The sequence below is a fragment of the Trachypithecus francoisi genome, unplaced genomic scaffold (genome assembly GCF_009764315.1).
Source record: "Trachypithecus francoisi isolate TF-2019V2 unplaced genomic scaffold, Tfra_2.0 Lachesis_group0, whole genome shotgun sequence".
NCBI classification, from domain to species: Eukaryota; Metazoa; Chordata; class Mammalia; order Primates; family Cercopithecidae; genus Trachypithecus; species Trachypithecus francoisi.
In genome coordinates, this window is record NW_022681453.1 from 154,069,463 (window position 1) to 154,093,475 (window position 24,013).

At 40.7% G+C, this 24,013-nt stretch overlaps 1 protein-coding gene and 1 long non-coding RNA gene across 2 annotated transcripts in view; both read right to left on the bottom strand.

The window, feature by feature from the left end:
* The window catches only part of CLSTN2 (calsyntenin 2), a 625,554-nt gene that overhangs the window by 548,288 nt on the left and 53,253 nt on the right, over positions 1-24,013 (bottom strand). The gene's annotated exons all lie outside the window — the stretch shown is intronic.
* LOC117084114 overlaps positions 1-24,013 on the bottom strand; it is a 56,325-nt gene that overhangs the window by 2,302 nt on the left and 30,010 nt on the right. The window lies entirely within an intron of this gene.

Sequence of the window (24,013 nt, forward strand, 5' to 3'; positions counted from 1 at the left end):
CTGGTGGTCTGCAGGTCAAGGTTTCATTTCCTGGAAGAAGAGAATAGCCATCTCCCCCTACCCTTTGCTGCTGGCTCCTCAGCTCTCCTGAGACCACTTCCTAAAGCAAGACATCCACCAAAAGTCCAGCAGAGGAGCTGTGACAGACCTGACTCTGATACCACCATACTTGTCATTATGTAGAAAAAATGCCAATCAAGGATTATAGACTCCTGAAAACACTGCTCCCTAAACAGGCTTCTAGGTTAACAGCACCATGGCTCAAGCTCAGAGCCCTCTTGGGTGGGTTCCTGGGTCTTTCCAGTAGGGCTTGTGGAAGAAACCTGCCTGCTGAGGCCAGCAACCTGTTTATTCTCTGACCATGGTGACATGCCCCTTTGCAGGTGGTTGGGAGGACTGCCCTCTGTCCCAGTTCAAATTCTACCCCTCTACTGATGCTCACTATAACCCCCAGAACATGCAGGCCATTCAGGTGCATCTGAGGCACAAAGACAAAGGGACTACCAGATCTAGAATATAAAAGGGACCTTCTTGTTCAAAGTTGTTTTATAATTGCCAAAGTAGTTTCATATCCATTATTCCACTGGGTCCTCACAACAATGAAGCCAGTGTTGCTTTTCAAATTTTCTACATGAACATCATCATCAACAACAAAGCAAAGTTCCAGGAAATCTGGCATGCTGAAGACCTCACAGCAGTTGGGGAGTGCAGCGAACGGTGGGAGTAATCAGTTTAGTCTTCCTCTCCTTCCTTCTGGTCTCCTATGGGATGCAATGTTCAGAGGACATCATAACCCTGGACACAGTAGGAGGTTCATGGAGGAGCCTGTGACCCTAGTCAGGCCATTCAGAGTCCTTCCTAGGATGTTTGATGGAATTATCAGGAAAAAGCAAGATGTAAACCTGGAACAGGTGGGCCATCCCTCTGATCAGAGAGGAGCATCTGCCAGAGAAGGCAGGCCAGCTCTAGAAATGCAAAGATGAATTTATGGAAACATGGAACACACAAATCCAGCCATGTCTGAAACCAGTTGTACCTCTGGAATTTTCAGTTCCTGAGTCAATATTTTCTGATCTTATTTATGACAGAAAGAGTCTTCGCACCAACACAAAGAATAAAACCAACACCTCCTAGTTCATGGCAGGGTACAGAAATCTCCCAAAATATAGAAATGAAAATAAAGGACAAGCATAAGTTTCCTACCATGAACAGTTACTTTCATTCATTCAACAAGTATTTATGGGCCAAGTACCATGCAAATTGGCTGGAAAGACAGTAGTAAGCCAGAGTTACAGGATCCTTGTGTTCAGTGACCTTAATAGAACAGAAGTGTAGGTGTTATGGATGACTGTGGGTGGCAACAGTAATAATACAAACCTAGTCTGAGGGAGGGTCAGGAAAGACATTCTCAGAATGTCACATTTAAATTGAAACTGAAGAACAATCAAATGTGAGCCTCGTGAAGCAACATCAGGACAAGGGCAACAGCGTGGGTGAAGACCCATTGCTGAGACAGCATTTTCATTATCAGTGACTCATGAGTACTGATGCACTTTTGTGGGAGCAATACAAGTGGACGCTACATCTTCTTTTGTGGTTTGGAAATGAATATATATGAAAATATTTCCAAACTGATCAGATAAGCATGCAAAGAAGTATTTACAAGAACTTTTTTGTTGCAGCAATTTTTATAACAACAAAAATTTGCAACAACAGAAACTTAAAAATAACAAGATATGCCAATATAGACTTACAACTGAAAAACATTTTAAAAGACAATGTAAACATAAATTTATTGACTTGGAAAAATATACACATCTAGAAGAAATGAGCAGGTCTCAAAGAATATGGATAGGATGATTCCATGTACTGAGTACAAAATAGGAATTCAATAAATATTTATTGAGTAAATAGCAAATAAATGTATCTGAACAGATCAACATCAAATAAAATGCTCACATTCATTATTTATGGGTGAAGGGATTATTGGTGATTTTCAATTCTTTTCTGAATTTGTTTATCTGAACTATCTAATTTTTTTTGTAAAATGGCCATGAATTACTATCACAATAAAAAGGAATAAAGAAGAAAATCTATTCAAAGCAGGCAATGACTTACCAAGGTCAGTTTTAAAGATTAACACTTGGAATCAGGAAATGGGACTTCAGGAAAGAACAGAAAATAGCATGGCTAGATAAGTACAATAGATAGGAAATACTCCTCCTATAAACATTAAGGAGAAAAATCTTTCTTCAATGTCACAGTCAAAGTTTGTCCAACACAAGTCCATTCCATGTTTATTATTTATTCAGCTATCTGTAACACTGCACATTAGTTAAATATTAGTAAAGGAAAACATTTACATTGATGCAAAAATAAAGTCAACAAGGCTTCTGTGCATATGAGACCAAAAAATTACATTTAAAAAGTCTTTGTATTCCAAACATCTAAATATTTGAGAAAGTCTGCAAAACAAATGCTATTTGGATTAATTTCTGGGGGGACTGATTGTATCATCCATGTTTCTCTGATGTCTTAGCATAATAGAGAAGACAGCTTCCAACAATCAAACCAGTAGCTGGGCACAAACATAGCCAGCTCCGTCATTGCCATCACTGGAAACATGTGCTGGGCAAGTAACATAGCTGACTCTTTGATGGCCTTCTGGAGCCAAATTGTAATCCTCTGATTGTTCATATTAGGAAAATTCTGTTAACTTTGAAACTCTGGAAGCCCTGATGGAGGCAAAGCATTGGCTCTGATCCAGACAGAGTTGAATAAAGCAGACAGCAGGTGCTGTGGAGAGCTGGCCAAATGGTGGAAACTGGGCCCTGGAGGACCCCCACACATTGCAAGAACAGCTGCCTATCTCCCACGTAGCCTCCCAGGCCCTGCACAAGCAGCATGGCTCCTGCTTTCTTGGGCTTGTCTCACCTACCAGGCTACAGCCTCCTTACTCAGCCCAGTATGGAAGGTGTTCACAGCAGACTGAAGAAGTCAAGAAATGCAGGCTACAGGAGCAGAGGTGACCTGAGCCTTAGAATACTGGGCAAAGGAAAAGGATGTCAGAGGCAATGAGGCCAGGGGCAATGATGCCAGGAGCATGGTCACATAGGCCATGCAATGGCCTAGGGCAATCAGGCAGCTCACAGCTATTCCCTTGAGGAAGCATGGGACACTCATGGGACAAATTCAAAGACTTAGGAAAGAAGAGATGTCATCACCCCCAGAACCATGCTCCCAAAACTCCTCACTCTGAAATCAGGCATTTACATGTGATTATTCCCCCTGGAATATGAACTCCTGCAGCTAGGGCTATATCTTACTAGACTTGGCATCACCGCAGCTGGCACAGTGTTGAACTAAGAGTCTTCACTCAATAACTGTTGGCAGTTAAATGAGTAGACGAATGCATAAAACAGCAAATCTAAAGGCTAATTCTAGATCAGCACGTGCTGTGAAAATCATGGATAGTTCAAGTTACCTCCAGGAAATCCCTTAGATTGGCCAGAAGGTACATAGAGAATCAGCCAACGCCTCTCCTCCACCACTGGACTAGGTCAGTGGTTCTCTGCTAAATGCCAGAGGAAAGGGCTCACATAGAGTTAACATGATGCACGGTCTCAGTATGCACACGCAAGTAACAAACACAGGCACACGCTCAGCTTTGCAAGGTTCTCACACTGTAGTAGCTACATGGGAACTGAGACCCACTGAGAGGAAAGGCAGACCGAGCCTCCCACCGCTCCCTTGCATGCTCACTCTGAGTGGGATGGTGGATGGAATCCCCAGCATTATTTAAACCATCTTCCTTTTCTCCTTTTCAAAATTGCTGGAAGCACATGGAAGCACAGATAAATGAATGAATTAAATTCATATTTCATGGGACTCAAATGCATTCCTGTAACTGGATTACCATAAACCCAAAACAAAAACGGGATAGGATGGGGGAAGGGGAAAGGTTGCCCCATTGAAATGCAGCCCTGTCACGTAGTTCTCGTGTCATGGTTTTCAGCTCCATCAGGTCATTTAAGGACTTTTCTATATTGGTTATTCTACTTAGCCATTCGTCAAATCTTTTTTCAAGGTTTTTAGCTTCTTTGCGATGAGTTCGAATTTCCTCCTTTAAGTAGGAGAAGTTTGATCGTCTGAAGCCTTCCAAAACTTTTACACTGTTGGTCGGACTGTAAACTAGTTCAACCATTGTGGAAGACAGTGTGGCGATTCCTCAAGGATCTAGAACTAGAAATACCATTTGACCCAGCCATCTCATTACTGGGTATATACCCAAAGTATTATAAATCATGCTGCTATAAAGACACATGCACACGTATGTTTATTGCGGCACTATTCACAATAGCAAAGACTTGGAACCAACCCAAATGTCCATCAATGACAGACTGGATTAAGAAAATTTGGTACATATACAACATGGAATACTATGCAGCCACAGAAAAGGATGAGTTCATATCCTTTGTAGGGACATGGATGCAGTGGGAAACCATCATTCTCAGCAAACTATCACAAGAACAGAAAAACAAACACTGCATGTTCTCACTCATAGGTGGCAATTGAACAATGAGAACACTTGGACACAGGAAGGGGAACATCACACACCGGGGCCTGTCGTGGGGTAGGGGGAGAGGGGAGAGATAGCATTAGGAGACATACCTAATGTAAATGACGAGTTAATGGATGCAGCACACCAACATGGCACATGTATACATATGTAACAAACCTGCACGTTGTGCACATGTAGCCTAGAACATAAAGTATAATTTAAAAACAAATAAATAAATAAATAAAAGAAAATCAATTGACAAAAAAATGTAAGAATGTCTTTCTAGATTTTCAGTTATGTTCATTGATCTCTATGTCTTTCAGTTTCACACTGTCTGGATTTTTTAGTTTAAAAAAAAAAAAAAACAAGAAAGAAATGCAGCCCTGGCCAGCAGCTTCCATTGGCACCCCTCATGCCTGTGCTAACCACACCAGCTGCCAGCACACCTGCCTCTCCTGACCCCCAGGCCCTGTTTCCACACCATCTAATCAGGCCTTGGCCTGGGCTCACATCAGTTAGTTATTCAGTCACAACTCAGATCTGTCTGCTTCTGGACACATGCGTGGCTTTCTGAGTGCTGTTTCCTCAGCAAGCCCAACAGCTTAGTGAAACCATCTCTGCAAGATGGACAGTCTCCCACCCCATTCCATCTCATTTTCATATCCCTAGTAAGTGACAGAGGGAAAATGAACCTCTTGGTGGGTCAGAAATAGGCATGAATGTGTAGTTATTCATCACCCTCAGTGACATGCTACCGTCTATTAGAGTCTGAGCAAAAGGAAAAATCAGTAACACTAGTCTCGTATTTATTTGAAATTTTGACATTTGTTTATCATGGACTTTTGCATTAATCTTTATTTTCTAAAATATTGCATTAAATATTTATTTTGATATTACAGTGGTTTCTGTTGGTGCCTCCTTAAATTTTGCAGCCAAGTGCCTCCCTCATTTCATCCTAATCACTAGGCCACTATTGATAGAGCTACTATTTACTGAGTACCAATAATAAACCAGACACCGCACTTATAAAAACACTTATGTATAAAACCCTTGCAATACTCTCAATCGTAGTGAGGAATGTTTTAATTCGACAAATGGGAAAACTGAGGCACCAAAAGTAAATGGCATAGCAAATATCACACAGCTGGTAACAGGTGTGGAACAGAAACTCAGCAGACAGAAAAGATAGCCACGCCTGACTAGGAAATACTAACGTGCTGTGGATCTTACTTAGGGAGAAGTGACATTGGAAAGCATGATAAAGCACTATGCAGCCAGCCAGAGAGATTAAGCATGGATTCCAAGGTGCCTGGAGAAGTTCCAAGGGATTTGAAGGAGGCTGTAGAGACTAACTGCCTCCATGAACATTTGCATATGGACTAAGGAAAGGCTTCCCTGCTAGAGGAGTCACATCCTGAAGAAAGCCTGGTAGGTGTTTTAGAACCCAGGTTTTGAATTTTTCATAAGATTATTTTAGATTTGTGGGAGGAATATTATTATAAAATCTGTGGCCACAAGTACTTTTCTTGCAATTTCTTTTTCAGAAAGAATAAAACAAAGTATCTCGCACATGCAAAAATGTCTAATTTGATTTAAAGCCATAGGTCAGTTTATTCATCTGCTCATAAATACTCTTATTAACACGATGGCATCCAGGGAAACTCCACCAAGAAACCACAGAACCTGAATGTGGATTAAACTGGAAGCCCTTTTTCCAAGAATATGTATGTTATATTGAATATCAATATCAACTCTGGTTCCTGAATATTAGCGGTAGTATGAATGAACTTAGATATTAACTCTTAGATGAGATCAAGTATACAATATTGTTCAGACTAAGCCGCCAACATTAGAGAGTGTTGGCTAGCACCATTCTGGCATGTGTGGGTTGGCACCTTTCTACAGTTTTGTTATCATTTCGCCTTCTGCCATTGCTGTTTGCCACATACCTTACCAGCTAATGATGACATTGGCCCAAGTCCAAAAGTGGACCAGAAAACATATCCCAAGTCAAGATCTGCTGCTTTTCCCACTTCAAACTGCATTAATTTTTCTCACATCAGACTTCTCTAGCACCACACCTTTTAGCATTATATTTAATTAAAATACAGTCCTATCTTGTTAAAAATTGAGAAACTTCTGTCTCTTCAAGTCTAACTAGCTGCTCAGTGGTGGGAATTTTGTTTTACTTAATCTCATGCATTCAGTTTAGGGATGAGCACATATCAAGATTCAGGTAAAAGGCTTACTGAGGCCAAAAGGAGACACAAAGAAAAGCAGGAGAGGCTCTGTGTGTGAGTCCTGGTGGGCAGGGGGTGAACGAAGCTCTAGGACACTGGTAGGACTATATTGGGTACTCTAAGGAAATTTAACAAGAGGCTGGATCAATACCAAATGCAGGGAATAAAGCCAAGGTCATCAACAAACAAGTACAAATGGAGAGAGAATGAGAACAAGGGAACCAATAATTACAACACAAGCGTGGAAGATCTGGAGTAATGAGAGCGGCAAAAATCCATCCACGCATGTGGCTCAGGACTGAGGCCATGCCTGACATGAGAGTGTTGGAGGACACTAGTGGCCACGGGTTCATGGACACTGTCCTCCTCAGAGCTGCCCTGCCATGACCTTCCTCCATTCCTGGGCCAAGGTCTCCAGTGCTTATCTCCTTTACCCTTGGGTTCTTGGAGCTCAGCTTCAGCTCCACATTCTCTAGTGGGTATAAGACCCAGGGCTAGCCACAGGCCACCACTCTTTCTTCCCTATCCTTCCACAATGGCCATAGGAAACAGAGACCACCTAATGCAACATCACTTGTTTATGAATCATAAACCATGGTCCCAGTGGACCAATAGAAGGGGCATATTATATGGACAGTAAGTGGAGAACAGCACAACAGTATCAGCTACAGGATAGAGAGAAGCTCATCTGCAATTTTTATACCTTGCTTAACAAGGTATAAAATACCATGGAGCCCCCACAAACAAATCCAGTGGGTTTTATTGTGAACTGGCCAAAGATAACAATCAAATTAGCACAAGCAGCCTCTCCCACTGGATTTTACTTGTATTGATTAAAGGAGCTAGAAATCAAAGCTTCTTGACTGGAAATGTGTGTCTTTTTCCAATTCAGATATCTTTTCCAAGTCTTTGCTCCCTGATGAAAATCTCCATTATGTTAGTAAATTACTGAAAGTCCATGAACAGCAGGGAACTAGCTTTCTAAGAGGGCCCCAGCATCAGAGAGGCTCTCTAAAGAAGGACCACCTAAATATTTTTAGACGTTCATCCTCCCTGCTGCTCCTGTGAATGGCTCTTGGTGCTGATTGCTATATGGGGTTTCCCTGTTGGGACCCAGGTGTCCAGAGATGGATTTGCACTAACTTCTCCCACATCTCACCCCATCAATTCCTGCACCTCACCTGGAGGGCTCTCCAGATGGTACCTGTCATAAACGGAAACCAAGGTCAGATTAGTCATCTGTTTATATAAGAAAGTCACCTTCCAATTTATTAGCTATCTCTCTTTGTTTTAATTCTATAAGTAAACAAGGGAACTGCATACTAATGAAGGTATTTATTTAATTAATTGGTATAAGAGAAATTGCAGTGAAGGCTACCTGGCTATGGAAACTTCAAAGAGACAGTGGGCATTGCTTGATGTACAAAACATGAGTGCATATTTTTTATCAAATTGAGGTAATTATTTCCTCATTCTGCCTAATAGAGGAAATGGAGAGCCCTCTCTTGTGGAAAATAATATTAGCACCTCCATAATATTTTATATGCAATGATGAGCATACAAAAAAAATTATCAGACATATGAAGAGGCAAGAAAATTTGGTCAATAATCAAGGAAAGAAATATCATAGAAATGAACTCATAGATAATCCATACATTGGAGTTGGAAATAAGGGCTTTAAAGTAATTGTCATTAACATGTTAAAGAATCAAATCAATAATGTGATACATCACATCAACAGAATGAATAACAAAAACCATATGATTATTTCAATTGATGCTAAAAAGGTTTTGATAAAATTCAACACCCCTTCATCAAAAAATTCTCAAAAAACCTGGTATAGAGGAAACATACCTCAATATAATAAAAGGCATATATGACAGACCAACAGTTAGTATCATACTGAATGGGAAAAAACCATAAGCCTTTCCTCTAAGATCTGGAACATGACAACAAGGATACCCACTTTCATCACTGTTATTCAACATAGTACTGGAAGTGCTAGCTAGAGCAATCAGAAAAGAGAAAGATATAACAAGCATTCAAATTGGAAAGGAAGAAGTCAAATTATCTTTGTTTGCTAATTATAAACCTTAAGATTCCACAAAAAGCTATTAAAACTGATAGACAAATTCAGTAAAGTTTCAGGATACAAAATCAACATACAAAAATCAGTAGCGTTTCTATAGGTCAATAGTGAACAATCTGGAAAATAAATTTAAAAAGTAATCCCATTTACAATAGCCACACATAAATTTAAATACCTAGGAATTAAGAAGTAAAAGATTTATATAATAAAAACTGTAAAACACAGAAATTGAAGAAGATAAAAAATTGAAAGACTTTCCATGAAGAATCAATATTGTTAAAATGTCTGTACTACCCAAAGCAATGTACACATTCAATACAATTCCTATCAAAATACCAATGACATTCTTCACAGAAATAGAAAAAGAAATGCTAAAATATAGAACACAAAAGACAAGACCCAGAGTAGCCAAAGCTATCCTAAGCAAAATGAATAAAACTGGAAGAATCACATTATTTGACTTCAAATTATACTACAGAACTGTAGTAACCAAAACAGCATGGTACTGGCATAAAAACAAACACATAGACCAATGGAACAGAAAAGAGAACCCAGAAACAAATCCACACACCTACAATGAACTCATTTGCAATAAAAGTGACAAGAACATACATTGTGGGGGGGGCGGCGGGAAATACAGTCTCTTCAATAAATGGTGCTAGGAAGACTGGATATCCGTATGCAGAAGAATGAAACCAGACTCCTATCTCTTGCCATACACAAAAATCAAATCAAAATGGATTAAAGACTTAAAATCTATGACCTCAAACTATTGAAACTACTACAAGAAAGTGTTAGGGAAACTCTCCAGGACACTGGTCTGAGTAAAAATTTATAGAGTAATACCCCACCAGCACAGGCAAACATAGCAAAAGTGAACCAATGGGATCACATCAAATTAAAAAGCTTCTGCACAGCAAAGGAAACAATAAACAAAATGAAGAGACAACCTACATAATGGCAGAAAATATTTGTAAATTACTCATCTGACAAGGGATTAATAACCATAATATATAAGAAATTCAAACAACTCTATAGGTAAAAGTCTAATAATCCAATTAAAATGGGCAAAAGATTTGAACAGATATTTCTCAAAAGAAGACATACAAATGGTAAACAGGCATATGAAAAGGTGCTTAACATCACTGATCATCAAAGAAATGCAAATCAAAACTATGAGATATCATCTCACTCCGGTTAAAACAACTTATATCCAAAAGACACACAATAACAAATGCTGGTGAGGATGTGGAGAAAATAAAACACTTGTACACTGTTGGTGGGAATGTAAATGAGTACATCCCACTACAGAGAACAGTTTGGTGATTCCTCAAAAAACTAAAAGAGCTACCATATGATCCAGCAATCCCACTGCACTCCCAAGTTTATTGCAGCACTGTTTGCAATAGCCAAAATTTGGAAGCAACTTAAGCGTCCATCAGCAGATAAATGGATCAAGAAAATGTGGTATTTATGTACAACAGAGCACTATTCAGCCATAAAAAAGAATGAGATCCTGTCATTTGCAACAAAATGGATGGAACTGGAGGTCATTATGTAAGTGAAATAAGTCAGGCACAGAAAGACAAACATCGCATGTTCCCACTTATTTATGGGATCTAAAAATTAAAACAATTGAACTCATGAAGATAGAGAGTAGAAGGATGTTTACCAGAGGCTGGGATGCATAGTAAGAGGGTGGAGAAGGAGGTATGGATGGTTAATGGGTACAAAAAAACCCTCCAGAAATCATGACTGAGACCTAGTATTTGATAGCAGGGTGACTACAGTCAATAATTTAATTGTACATTTAAAAATAGCTAAAAAAGTATTTTAGATTGTTTGTTACACAAAGGATAAATGGTTGAGGGGGTAGATACCCCACTTTATGAGATGTGATTATTACACATTGCATGCCTGTATCAAAACATCTCATGAACCCCATAATACATACACCTACTATGTACTCACAAAAGTTAAAATAAAAAAAAAGTTGAAGAAAATAAAAGATAAAGAAAAAGATGGAGAATTGACACAGAAACTGTAACTTACAAAAAAAGTTTTAAAAGGCATTTGGAACTTAAATATGTGCTGTATTACATTAAGAATGCATCAGGTGTATTTGATAGCAAACTGGACAAAGCAGAAGATGAGATTAGTAGATAGCAAAGCTAAAGTGGAGAGAGAAAAAAGGATGGGAGAAGAGAAGGGCACAAGAACTATGCGGGAAACAGCCAAATTATCTAACGTACACGTAATGAGAGTTGTACTGTGTTTTGACTTCAGAAAGACCTGAGTTGAACTTCAGCCTCCTTACTTACGGGATGAGTAAGTAGTATTCTTGGTAAGTGATCTAACTCTTCCAAGCTTCAGTTTCCACATGTACAAAACGGGAACAAATAAGTCAACACTGTAGGCTTTTTAAAAGTGAGGTAAGTTATTTTGAAGCATTATCTGAGTGCTTTTCACAGCCATCCTTGCAGTCCAACAAGCGCCTTCATTTTACGAGCCTCAGAATCAAGACACATGCCAACAACCATAGAACCCTAAAATAAAGGCCCCTAATACTGGACTGTCAGGCTTACAGGTCTTTGGTATAGGGACGAAGTCTCATGGAATGGCTTTTCCTGTCTCCTGGACAACAGTAGAGATGACATAGATAGAAAACTAGAGAAAGGAAAGATAATATAGGCCAGAGAAGAGCAAGGTGAGAAATCTAGCAGCTCTACCAGCGCAAGCAACATCCCCTGGCAGCGCCCAGGGATCACATGAAAACAGCTCAGCTCTTAGGGATGCTTCCCACTGCCATTATCCAACAGCGACCACAGAAATGGGACAATCTACAGACCACAGTAGGAGTAATACTCATCTGGGTCCTGACACTTTGTTAAGTCCTCATCTAACCGTCTCCATGTGGGCAACCCCTGTTTTATGGATCAAGACATGAATAAAATTAACTGATAATTCCAATATTCATTATATTATCACGATTGTATTAATTATATTCTATACATTATGATTCTATACATTATGATTTATTACATGTTATTTCAACTGTAGCTAATCTTTAATGGGCACAAACGATGTGCCAGACACTGGTCTTCACATAACTCATTTATCATAACAAACTTCCAAAATATTAGTAAGTGCTAGCTAAATATCTTCCTCAGGGCCACCCAGCTAAGAAGGCTCTCTGTCAATCCTAAAGTACTACCCCAGGAATGGGTAATACCTGCTGAGTGCCCACTATATGTTAGGAACCTTTTATACTTGTCTGATTGAATTTAAACTGTAGCCTCCGAGACTCAGTTCCCTCATCGACAAATGTAGTTACGTTGTTAACCATTGCTAGCCCCACAGTGCCACTGTAAATCTTAAAGGGGATGATTATATGAAGTGCCCATCACAGTGATCATCACATGGAAAGGAAGGAAGGAAGGGAGGGAGGGAGTGAGGGAGGGAGGATCTTAAGCTTAAAACTGTTCTATACATATATATATATGTGTATGTGTATATGTGTGTGTGTGTGTGTGTGTGTGTGTATATATATATATATTTTTTTTTTTTGAGACAAGGTTTCATGCCGTTGCCCAGGTTAGAATGCAGTGGCACGATCACAGCTCTCTGCAGCCTCAAACTCCCGGGCCCAAGTGATCCTCCCACCTCAGCCTCCTGAGTAGCTGGGACTGGAGGCACATGCCACCTAGTTTAATTATAATTCACACAGAGAATGAAACCTAGGAACACCTACTTTTATTCTTGTACTTTTTAATGTACTTGATGAAAGTTAAATAACAGATGTGTCAGACCAAATTGTCTGTCTCCAATTTGGTTTACAGTCGTAAGTTCAAATATCAGAGCTTGCTGGAATGTAGCAGAAACATTATTTTAATTGGTCCCATGTCTATCAGGAAAATCTGAGATCCCTCTGAGGCCCTCAGAATAGCTGTCCCTCTCTGACCAAGCAGATAACCCACAGGGTCCCCATTCAGGACTCAGATTTATCTTTAAAGAGCTGTACAGGTAAAGGCAGAGCTCTGAGGTATGAGGCAGGCAGGTATGGGATGCTGGATCAGTTCCCCAATCCCAGGTTCTCCAGAAGTCAGGATTAGAAAACTTCACCCTGGGCAAATTTGCACTCAAACTAAAAACCAAATAGTGCATGTTCTTGCTTATAAGTGGGAGTCAAACACTGAGCACATATGGACATAAACATGAAAACAACAGACACTGCAGACTACTGGAAAGGGAGGGAAGGAGGGAGCAACATCACACAATATTCTCATGTAACAAACTTGCTCACGTACCCCCTGTATCTAAAATAAAAGTTGAAATTTTAAAAATGAAAGGAAATTTCAGGATCCCTGAGGCCATCAGCGCAGCCCACCTCAAGTGGCTGATGCCTGAAAGCAGCCCCTCTCCAAAGGGCTGGCACCAGCAAATGTGTCTGCTCCCAGGCAGTGTAGGTCATGGGGACAGGCAAACATAATGGGATCATTAAAGGATTAAGAAAAAAAAAAATCACAAGGTCCAGGCAGAAGAGGAAAACCAAGTCTGAAGCTCCTGCTCTTCCCTCAGAGGTAATCTCATTTTAAATTTGGCCTCAAGGTTTCCAGAAACCTTGAGTTTCCAGAAACGTAAGTTTAGATCTTATGTAGCCTCTGTGTGTGACTAGAATATAAGCCAGAAAATCTGCTGAGAAAATGAGGATGTCAGCTTCTCAGTCCACTCTGGCCCAGAGCAGGTGGTGAGACTCTGCAGTTCCTGAAGCTAGAAGGAAGATCTTCAATGTCCTGCCCTGGCCTTGATTTATGAAAGGTAACCATTCTTTATTGAGCTTGCACCAACCATCAAACACTGACTGCAGACTTTACAGAACTCTCCTAAAAGTGGCATGTTGTGGAACTATTATCCCAATTTAATTAAAGAAAACTGAGGTTGGGAGATGTGAAGTGTCTGCTCCAGGTCTCCTATTGGCAGGTGCAAGAATGTAGAGTCAGGTCTGTCTGATTCCTGAGCTCAGGAAGGCTTGTTTCTCCACACAACGTTCTGTTCTGATTATCGACCCATTGTCCTGGACCACACACTGCACTAGAAGACCCTGTACAAACATGACTTTACCTTAATTCTCACAACCCACTTGCAAGTAGAAAAGAAAACTTTTTGACCATACTAAATGTCCATCAGGTTTTTTTCTTATGCTGTATGTACCTCTGACTGGGAAGAAGAGAGGAGTCAGCACTAGCTTCTGAACATGTGCCCTCTTACTCCAGGATCCCAAGAAAACTACAAATTCCAAGTCTCTCATTCATGGAGAGACATAACACATTTATAGAAAGGAAACTTTAATACTTAGAAAAACGTTGATGTTTTCTAAAAGTGATCTATAAATTTGAAGAAACTCCATTTAAAAAAGTTTTTTCAAGAGACTCAACAAACTGACTCTAAATGTATATTTGGAAATGTACATTTGAAATGTATATTTGAAAGAAAATAGACCACATCACTTCTGAAGAAGAATGAAGTGGAGGAATTTGCCCTACCAGATACAAAGACGAAATACAGATGTGTAATGATTAAGGCAGAATGGTGTTAACTAGAATGCCATTCTGTATTACTAACAGGACTAGAAAAAAATGAACGATGAACCAAAATAGAGAACACAGAAAGAGGTCTTCATATACATGGAACTTGAATGTATAAAAGAAACAACACAAGAGAAAGGAGGGACAATTCACTCCATAGAGCTGCAAAATTTGGTTCTCCATGTGCAAAAAGTGAATTGCAATTGCATCTCTATCTCATATTTTTCACAAAATCAACCTTCTGTGTGTGTTTGCATGTGTGTGTGTGTGTCTTTCTGATAAATGAAACAGAATGCATAGAAAATTATAGCAATACAATAAAAGATTGATACATTTGACTTCATTAAAATTAAAAACTTTTATTCATCAAAAGATGACTCAAAGAAAAAGGACAAGGTAAAACCCAGAGAAGATATCTGAGAAATAAATGACTAACAAAACATTAATATATTAATATCGAGAATCTATAAACAGCACCTATGCAAAATATTTTTTTAAACGCAAACAATGCAATAGAAAAATTAGCAGCAGTCACAATCTAGTATTTCCTTTTTTTTTTTTTTTTGAGACACAGTCTCGCTCTTCTTGCCCAGGCTGGAGTGCAATGACATGATCTCGGCTGACCGCAACTTCTGCCTCCTGGGTTCAAGCGATTCTCCTGCCTCAGCCTCCTGAGTAGCTGGGATTACAGGTGCCCACCACCATACCCGGCTAATTTTGTATTTTTAGTAGAGACAGGGTTTCTCCATGTTGGTCAGGCTGGTCTTGAACTCCTGACCTCAGGTGATCCGCCCACCTCAGCTTCTCAAAGAGCTGGGATTACAGGCATGAGCCACCGCACCCAGTCACAATCAGGTATTCTCACAAATAATTAAACACTCACAGCTAGTAACATATGAAGATATGCTAAGCCTTGGTAGCAAACAGGAGAATGAAAAATAAAGATCAACAGAATTCATTCAGTAGGAAAAATAAGAAGTCTGACAATACTTAGTGTTCAAGAGAATATGGTTTAATGTAGATATTTTATACATGTCCAGGAGGAGTATAAAATGATATAAATGCTTTGAAAGATAATTTGGCATTATCTTGTAAATGTGGACAGCCACCTACCCAAAGACCCAGCAGCAGAATGAACCAGTAAAATGTGGATATTTCACACACTGGAATATTATACAGATACACAAAGTAACATATTAAAGCGTACCATGAACAAAAAGTCCCAGAAGACAATACCGAGTAAGACAGTTTGCATTATGTTCAATACAAGTAAAACTAAACAATTTTGAGTAAAGGTATCAGCTATGATTAAAACTTTTGAAAAATAAACAAGATAGTATCATCACAGCCTTTAGAAACATGATCACCTCTGTGGTGTACAAGAGGAAGATAGATGGGCAGTGGAAGGAACACATGGGTAGATGTAAGTTATTGGTAACATGGGATGCTTAGTTTGAGCTGTAGGTTCACAAGTGTTTATTACATTTTTTAATAAATAAAAGAGGGCCAGTCATAATAGTAGATAATGAAAAGAATTATGATTAACCCAATTCAATATACCTGAGGTCAAATTTTAAAATTCTAGGATACAGATGCAATTGAATATTGGCAATTTGCAAAACTTTCAACTATTAAAGTACCTGTCTGCCATCCATGTAGTTGCAGATTAGAGACTTGTGGCCATGTGGCTCTGCACTCCCCCTTTACCCCTGAGCACAGATGGCAGATAGATCTGTGGCCCCTTAATCCTACAACCACTTTTCCTTGTCATGGGCATGGCAGACCTCAACAATGGACCTGCCAAGACTTCAGATTCCTTCTCCACAAAGCTCTCTACATAGTCACCTGGGACAAAGCGTATGGAACAGTGGGTGAGTTCTGTACACAGAAGCCACATCAAGATGTCCAGAACTGCAGACAATTCAGAGATGAAGAATTCAAGGGATCAAAGGCAAGGCGAGAGGAGAAAAGTCTGCTAATGAAGAAGGATGAGAAGTCCATGAGACTGCCATGTGATTCCCAGCTTGACAAAGTCCTGAGCTCAAGCTACTTCCTGCCTTGGTCCCAGAGAGAAAGAGAAAATCAGGATAGACAATAGCATATTTAACTTGACATGTGGAAAATATGCTATGCTGTGAGGTGTGGAGGCTGGAAATAGAAAGCAATTTCCTGAAGAAAAATATCTGTTCATGAGTGATGGGGTCATTTGGGGTCCCTGAGGGAAGATTGGATATTGAGAGCTCAGGAAGGAAATGTGATTCCTCCAATGCCTCCCTGGATGCTCACAGCAAGCAGGACCTTAGCCAAGACAGATGATTCCAAAGAAGACCTGCGGGCATGGCTGATATCAGCAGCCTCTTTGCTCCAATTGCCCCCTGAGCTACTCCAAGCCAGAGCCACAACTCAGAACAGGTGCCCCAGCAAATGTCAGAGAGATAAAGGCTGAGGCACCCGTGATGCATGGTTCTTTCTTTTGGTTTAAAGCCAAAGTATTTTAGGCCTGAGACTTGAGTCATTTAGGAAGGACATCTAAGAGAGGAAAGGAAGAAAAGAAATAAGAAGGAAGGGACCATCTTTCTCCTGTAAACTCCTTAGTGGCAAGGGAAACAGCTGTGAATTTTTTACAGCGCCTTTACTGCCTAGCAGTATATGGGGCATACTATATTCTCAATAAGTGCTGTCTATTTCTTACTCAATTCCTCCAATCTATGAAGCTCATTTAAGCAACAGGGAATATTTAGGGGAAGGATGTGTCATGCAAGCATTAAACGGGATCAGAGGCTGGCAGTGGAGGGGTATCAAGGGAGAAACAAAGGGGAGCAGTCCTGTCAAGGGAACTTTGGATCCTGGAAGGTTTGATTGCAGCCCAGGATCTCAGTGAGCGCAGAGTAATAGGAGGCTTAACACCTCACAGAAAATTGTCTCCATGTAAGAATAATAAAGACAGAATATGTGGTGGCCCAGGACAGTGGAGTTAGCACAAAACCAGAAATTCAGAAGTCTAAAGTAGGGCATCATTTCTCAGTTTCCTCATCTGTTAAGTGGGTATGATGACTACCAAGGTTGTGTAAGGATTAAGTGATATGGATGTGGATGCGGAATTATGACAGAAAGTTTGAAACATTGTAGAAACACAAGAAAAGGTCACTGACAAGTGCTACTCAAAAATGTGGCTAGGTATATGCAAGTTGCAAATTATTGGAAACGAAAGTGCGGGAAGATACGGTGCCCAAACCTAAGACCTGAACTCATTTAGGCATAGCAGAAAAGCACTGGGTCTGCCTGAAGACCCCTGTGAATAAGATTTGCTCAGCGCCCCCTGCTGTGGCAGGTGCATGTGAAGAGCAGAAGAACCATCACCCCTGGGAAGAGAGAGAGGTTAAGTCAGCGCTTCACTGGGAGACTTTCCCTGAGTCTCTGTGAAGATCCCACCACACTCATCATGGGGTCTGGGCAACAGCAAGCCATGGAACCACCCCCAGGCAGCTCCCAGGAAATAGCTCTCAAGGACTGGCCCTACTTTCACAGATTCATTGTGTCAGTCACAACTCTCATTTGTGCAGTTTCCTGCCATTTGTGATTCACTTGTCATATGCTTTCTTTAAGTTCTCCCAGTCCCATCACATCTGTCAGTATTTTTATAACCGTTTGTCAGATGAGGAAACTGAGACTCAAACTGGCTCAAAGTCATGTAAGTGGTTTGTGGCAAAGTCAGGATTTAAACTGATATATTCTTGGCCACAAAGCCACTGCTTGGGACCTCAGCATTAATAAATTCATCAGAACAACATCCAGAAAGTACAGGCACAGTTTGTGAGTTTCTTTTTTGGCTGGGTGGGGCATAGAGTGAAGGGGGTGGGATATACTCTTTGAGCCAAAGGCCCTTCAAGAGAGTGCACACTGGGAATCAAGGTGAGGTTCTGATGTGTCCATTTGATCATCTTTTAGCCACAGACTCAAGAGTAGCTGGACACTAGCCATTGTTCACCCCTCCTCTTCCTCGCAGGCACCAGGGAGGAAGCAGTAGGTATTAGGAAACAAAGGGCCACCCAGTGTCCCCAGGACAGGGGTCTATGGCACAAGCTGAGTTAGGATATGAGGTACAGTCCACATGGATCTAGAACCACATGAATCTAAATCTTGGAACCAGTGCTAGAACCTCTGCAGGTAGAAGGAGAAAGAGAGAGACCATCAGTCCAAAGAAGGGTTTAGCCTAAATTACCTACCAAGAGGTACTCTTGGAATAGGAGGGAAGGAGGAAAGACCAGGCTGGATCTCCCTATAAAAGCATGAGAAGAAAGAGGGCCTGTGTCCAGCATTCCAGAGTGACTGACCCCCCCTCCCATACACATACACAACAGAAATTGAGGCACAATTAAGATCTCATGCATTGACCAATCAGCCCTCTTTCCTCATAGGGGAATTGAAAATGGGCTTTAGAAGAAAGACAGAACTGCAAAAAGGGCAAATGAAATTAGCTTCCTGTTTGTCCCAATAGGATGCAGAAGAGAGGACCTCAAAGTGTGCATGAGTACACTCTTAAGTGTAGTCCAGTCTCCTCCAGGGAAGTGGAGGAAGAGAGGAAAGGATCAACAGGAGATAAGGAGGTTTAGAGCAAAGCAGCCTTCAACTCCCTAGCACTTCTACTCCTCAATTTTCTGTACCTTCCAGCCCCCTCTCCAGAGCTCCTGGCTTCATATTCTTCTATTTCTCCTTGAGGGAAAATTATGTTGCTCTTGGTTGGTTCTCCCATGAATCCTCCTAGAATCCTTGGTAACCAGGAGGCACTTTGTAAATGGTATTGCAGCAGACATGGGGCACAGAAGCTCTGATTTGATTAATGAGTCTGGCACAGTGCCTGACACATTATAGGTGCTCAGTACATATTTGTTGAACAAATGGCTGAGGCTCTCTGTTTTGGCGACAGGAAAAATAGTACTAAAGGCTGGCACTGCTGCAGGAGAGCTTTGACTCTGGTAAGCCCCCTCTTCTGAGCTTTGCACAGGCAGATTCTGAGCTTCCTGTCATGTTTCCTGGCCCACCACTCCCTACTCCCACCGTGTCTTAGGAGGTAAGAGTAGGGTAGAGGGTTGTCAAAGAGAAGGAGGCATTCTTTCAATTCTGAGAAGATTGAGATATGACTATATTTTACTCTTCTCCCTCTTTAAGAGTCATTGCATGAGCAATCCTCAATTTTTCATTTACTAAATGCCCCATCCTCATTCATACTTCCATGCCTTTGTGCATTCTGACACCCTCATAAATTGCCCTCTCCACACTCATCCATTTGTTAAAAGTCTTGTACAGGGATACCTTTTTCCCAGTTGCTAGTGAGCCCCTTGAAGACAGAACACCTGTTGTCCATTTCCATTCATCTAGTAGCAGGTACCCTATTTTTCTTTGGAAACCACCTTCAGTCCATGCAAGTGATTGCATCCCCACCCCATGTAACAGAACAAGCAGACCTGGACAATGGGTCTCAATTATAAGACTGATGTCAAAGCTGCTGTGGAGTAAATCCCTCTCCTTATTAGACCCCAAATCAATAGGATGACCTCAAGTTGTCAGGGGCTACATGGGAGGGTAAAGAAGAAGGCAAACCTGAGAGATACCAGCTGTATACCAACAATGTTGCCCGAGGACCTGGATTCAGCCCTGCCAGAAGTCCACACCTAGACTTTTCATTGTGTAAACCTACAAATTCTTTCTTTGTTTGTGTGTTTGAGCCAGTTTGAGTCAAGTTTTCCATCACTTGCATCTGAAACAACCTTGGCTAATATAAATGTCACCATAGCCCCAGGGATCTAACAGAGCATGGTACATATTGCACATTAAATAAATATTTAATTAAATTCAGCAACTTGGTAGCAGCCTATTGAAATCTCGGCCTTTAAAAGTGCAACTTAACATCACCCTATGCTTCTTGGGACAAAGAAAATCTTCCTGTTCTATTTTGACTGCTGATCTCATTGCAGCATCACTTTGGTTTCTCAGGAACTGCTATGAGGAGAAGCTTATTGTCTTTTAACTTTTGGAAGAGCACTTCTAATTAAAGCAATATTAAACAGTAATAACTGTCTTATAGTTTTATGGCAGTGCCCATGATCACATAAATAAGCATTTTATATCCAATTAGCATTTTATATTTATTCAATCCTAAAACAATCTAGCATTTTTATTAATCAAATAAAATAGCATTTAATAGATATGGTTGTTTTAGCTTCTGAAATTAGCCACATATAAAATAGCACTGCATTCAAGTATGCAATATATTGCCCCAAAAGAACAATATGTGCTCACCACGAATTCCATCAACACAGCGCCTGTATTTACCCAAATAAGATAAAACCAACATTTTCCATAATTCCATCATCATTTGCATGATACTTTCCTGACTTCTGTTATAGCTATGTGCCACCTGTACTATTATTTACTTTAAATATTTCTTTAAATAGACTCATTTTGTTCATTTAAATAATTTTATTTTTAAAAGAAAATTTTATATGATGAGTTTGATATGCTAGCTACTCTTTAAGACAATATTAAAATGAAGACATAATAATTAATATAAAAATGGTTTATCTCTGCACCAATCTGAAGTCATTCTGTATATCAACAATGGTATTATGGTACATTTGGGGGAAACATGTGAATTAAACCATTATAGTGAGACCTCCAAGCGCATCTTGTCTAGCACCTTCCTGAGCCTACCTGTGTCACATGACATCTACCTGTTCACTCTCACCCCCGAGGTGAGGTCTCTACCTTGGACCTCCCTGTAGAGAGCCTTCTCTTTATTAAGCATTTACTCATTTTTTGATAGACTAGGGACTGTCAGTAAAAAGTTAAAATTATCTTTTACATAATGAATGACCTTTTTGATCTGGCAGGGTGATTACATTTTAAGCAAAGGATGTATTTCTGAAGGTGTCAAGACAATTTTAAATAAGTACATTTCAAAACCTGAGAGTAAATATGAAGTAAGGGGGGTGGGTCCTAGAAACACGTAAATCTGCAAACACACTCTTGCATATTTGATTTTAAGGCTGCTTTTCATTTTCTCAACACTGGGCCTAATATTCCACAGAGTGCTCCCATCTACACCACCATCTAGCATATCATGGCAGCCATCTGGCCTTCTTCATGGTATTTTAGCAGTTCTGCCTTCTGGACCTAACTTATTGACATTCAGGTACAATTTTCAGGACTAGCAATGTTCCTTAATGAACACTTGGATGACATTGTTATAGGGTATAAAAAAGGATCTCTAATTATAATAACAGTGAATGTTAAAATAACAGCACAACGATTACCAAAATGACTCGCAGCCTTCCAATGCCTACAAGCAACAAAAGATTCACAGGATTTGGACAAAGGATGGGCTATTTCGGTTTACCAGTTCAAGGGTGAGCAGAGTTTATAGTTCAGCCATCTGGCTTTGAAATCTTGTAATTTCTAAGAAAAAAATAATGGGAGGATCAAATTGTTTCCGAATTTGTGCATAAAGTGACAATTAAAACTTTCACATTACACTTTTCAAATCTGCTAATTCAATTTCACATAGATTGCATTGTTGCTGTGAAGAGTCTTTCAGAAGGGAAGAACTAGGAAGCACCACGGACTGGCAGGGTGGTGGGAAAAGCCTCTTGGTGGAACTTAAAGGTAGGGAAATTTGCCAAGGGTGATGGGGAGTAGAGGTGCTTGCCATTTGACACCACTACAGACACAGTAAGGCTCAGTGCAGAACTGTTGAGTACATTATCTCAATTGATTCTTACATCCTACTTTACAACTCAGAAATTCAGAGACACAGGGAGGTTCCAGGATTTTCTGATCTCTGCAGGGCCCAGGAGAAGGCAGCCTTTACTTTGGGGAAGGGGGAGTGAGGGCAGACAGAGCAAAGGGCCCTTCAATACCCAGAGGGATAGAGTGTGGGGGAGCTTGGTAACAGGCCACATGGAAGTAAGGGGCACAAGCCGTGGGGAGGGCAGCACTCTCTGCAACAGAAAAGATAAATAACATGCAGTAGGGAGTGGAAGGCCTCAGAAATGCAGGGGAGGGAAACAACCACAGCTGGAGAGCATTGGAGGAAGGTGAGTGGAAAAGGAAGTATAGATCTGTGATGGCTACAGAAAAGGGGTACCCTGCCCCTGCAGTAATACGGTGGAGTCCTAGGTGGCTGCAAAGTGTCCTCAAGGCTTTGTACCAGGCCTGAGGCTAAATGGGAAGAGAAGGAGGCTCTGATAGGGTTTGCAACATCAGAGGGGAAACCCCAGCAGAATCCTGGACCCAACTTGACCATTTTTTACCCATGAGACCTGGGCTGGCTATCACTGCTGTAAGGACTGACTGAATAACACAAGTCCAAATGCTCCCCCAAATTGTAAAACAGATTAAAGGAGCTGTCTCAGGTTAGCGGGCTCTTCCTGCCCCTGCTGAGGAGGGAGTATGGCTGAACTCCTGTTCATATTACACACATGAGATGACACATTTCTATCACACTCTGTCCTTGAGCTTACTGGGAGTGACTAAGTAATCATGCAAGTCCATCTGCATTATAAGCCACAAACCCCTAATAGTAATTGTTCAAATAAAAATTTCTAAATCCAGGCAGGACCCCACCAGCCAGCAGTGAACTTTTACTTGCATGGAGGCAATACTTACCTCCCCAATACTCAAGCCCTACCAAGCTCTCGGCGCATCCTTGCAACTTTCTCTGCTTGGACATCCTCCCACCCCTTGCTCCCCACCACAGTACCACCTTGCCTATCCAGAAAGCCTTCCAAACCCCACAGACCACAGCAAGTGCTTCTCCTGAGTGCACCCATATTCTCCAGATGTCTGTTTACTTCTTATTCTCTCCATCACAAGAAAGTTTCTGGGGCAAGGATTACATCTTATTCCTCCTTATATGTCACTATCTAGCAGAGTAGCCAATACATACTGAACCCAACTCAATAAACTGACTTTGTGACTGATGCTCCACAAACACCATGGGATATGGACCAAGCGGTCACTGTATGTGGAAGTTCTCTTCATTATGTTGGTGTTTTGCTGTTAATACTCTACTTCAAAATTTTAACCTGCTAAAGTTTGCCTATCCTTGTGAATGTAGCCAAATGTGCCTGTTTTCCCCCTTGTTTCTTGTTTTTAATGTATGAAATTTAAAGGGAAAGTCTAATTGGGCCCAATGAAGTAAAGAAAAATGTTTGAAACTCTGGCTGGTAGCACCGAGTCACAGCTTCCCTGAAAGGGGAAACACAAGGCTATAAGGACAAGCGCTGCACCAGCTCCAGCTGCACCCAGCAAATGCCCCCAGGCCCCAAAAGCAGCATTCCCATTAAGATGCCTTTAGAAACATGTGGGTTTTACAATGCTAAAAGCTGGAAGATATCTAGTGCTGGTCTTCCAATACTAAATAAAGGATCGGACCCATTCTCTGTTTCTGAGAATTCACATTTACTCTCCTTATTCCCTGTGAGAACCACTTTACTTTTCTTTTCTTGTCACTGTGGTTTGGTATAACTATGGGAGCTGT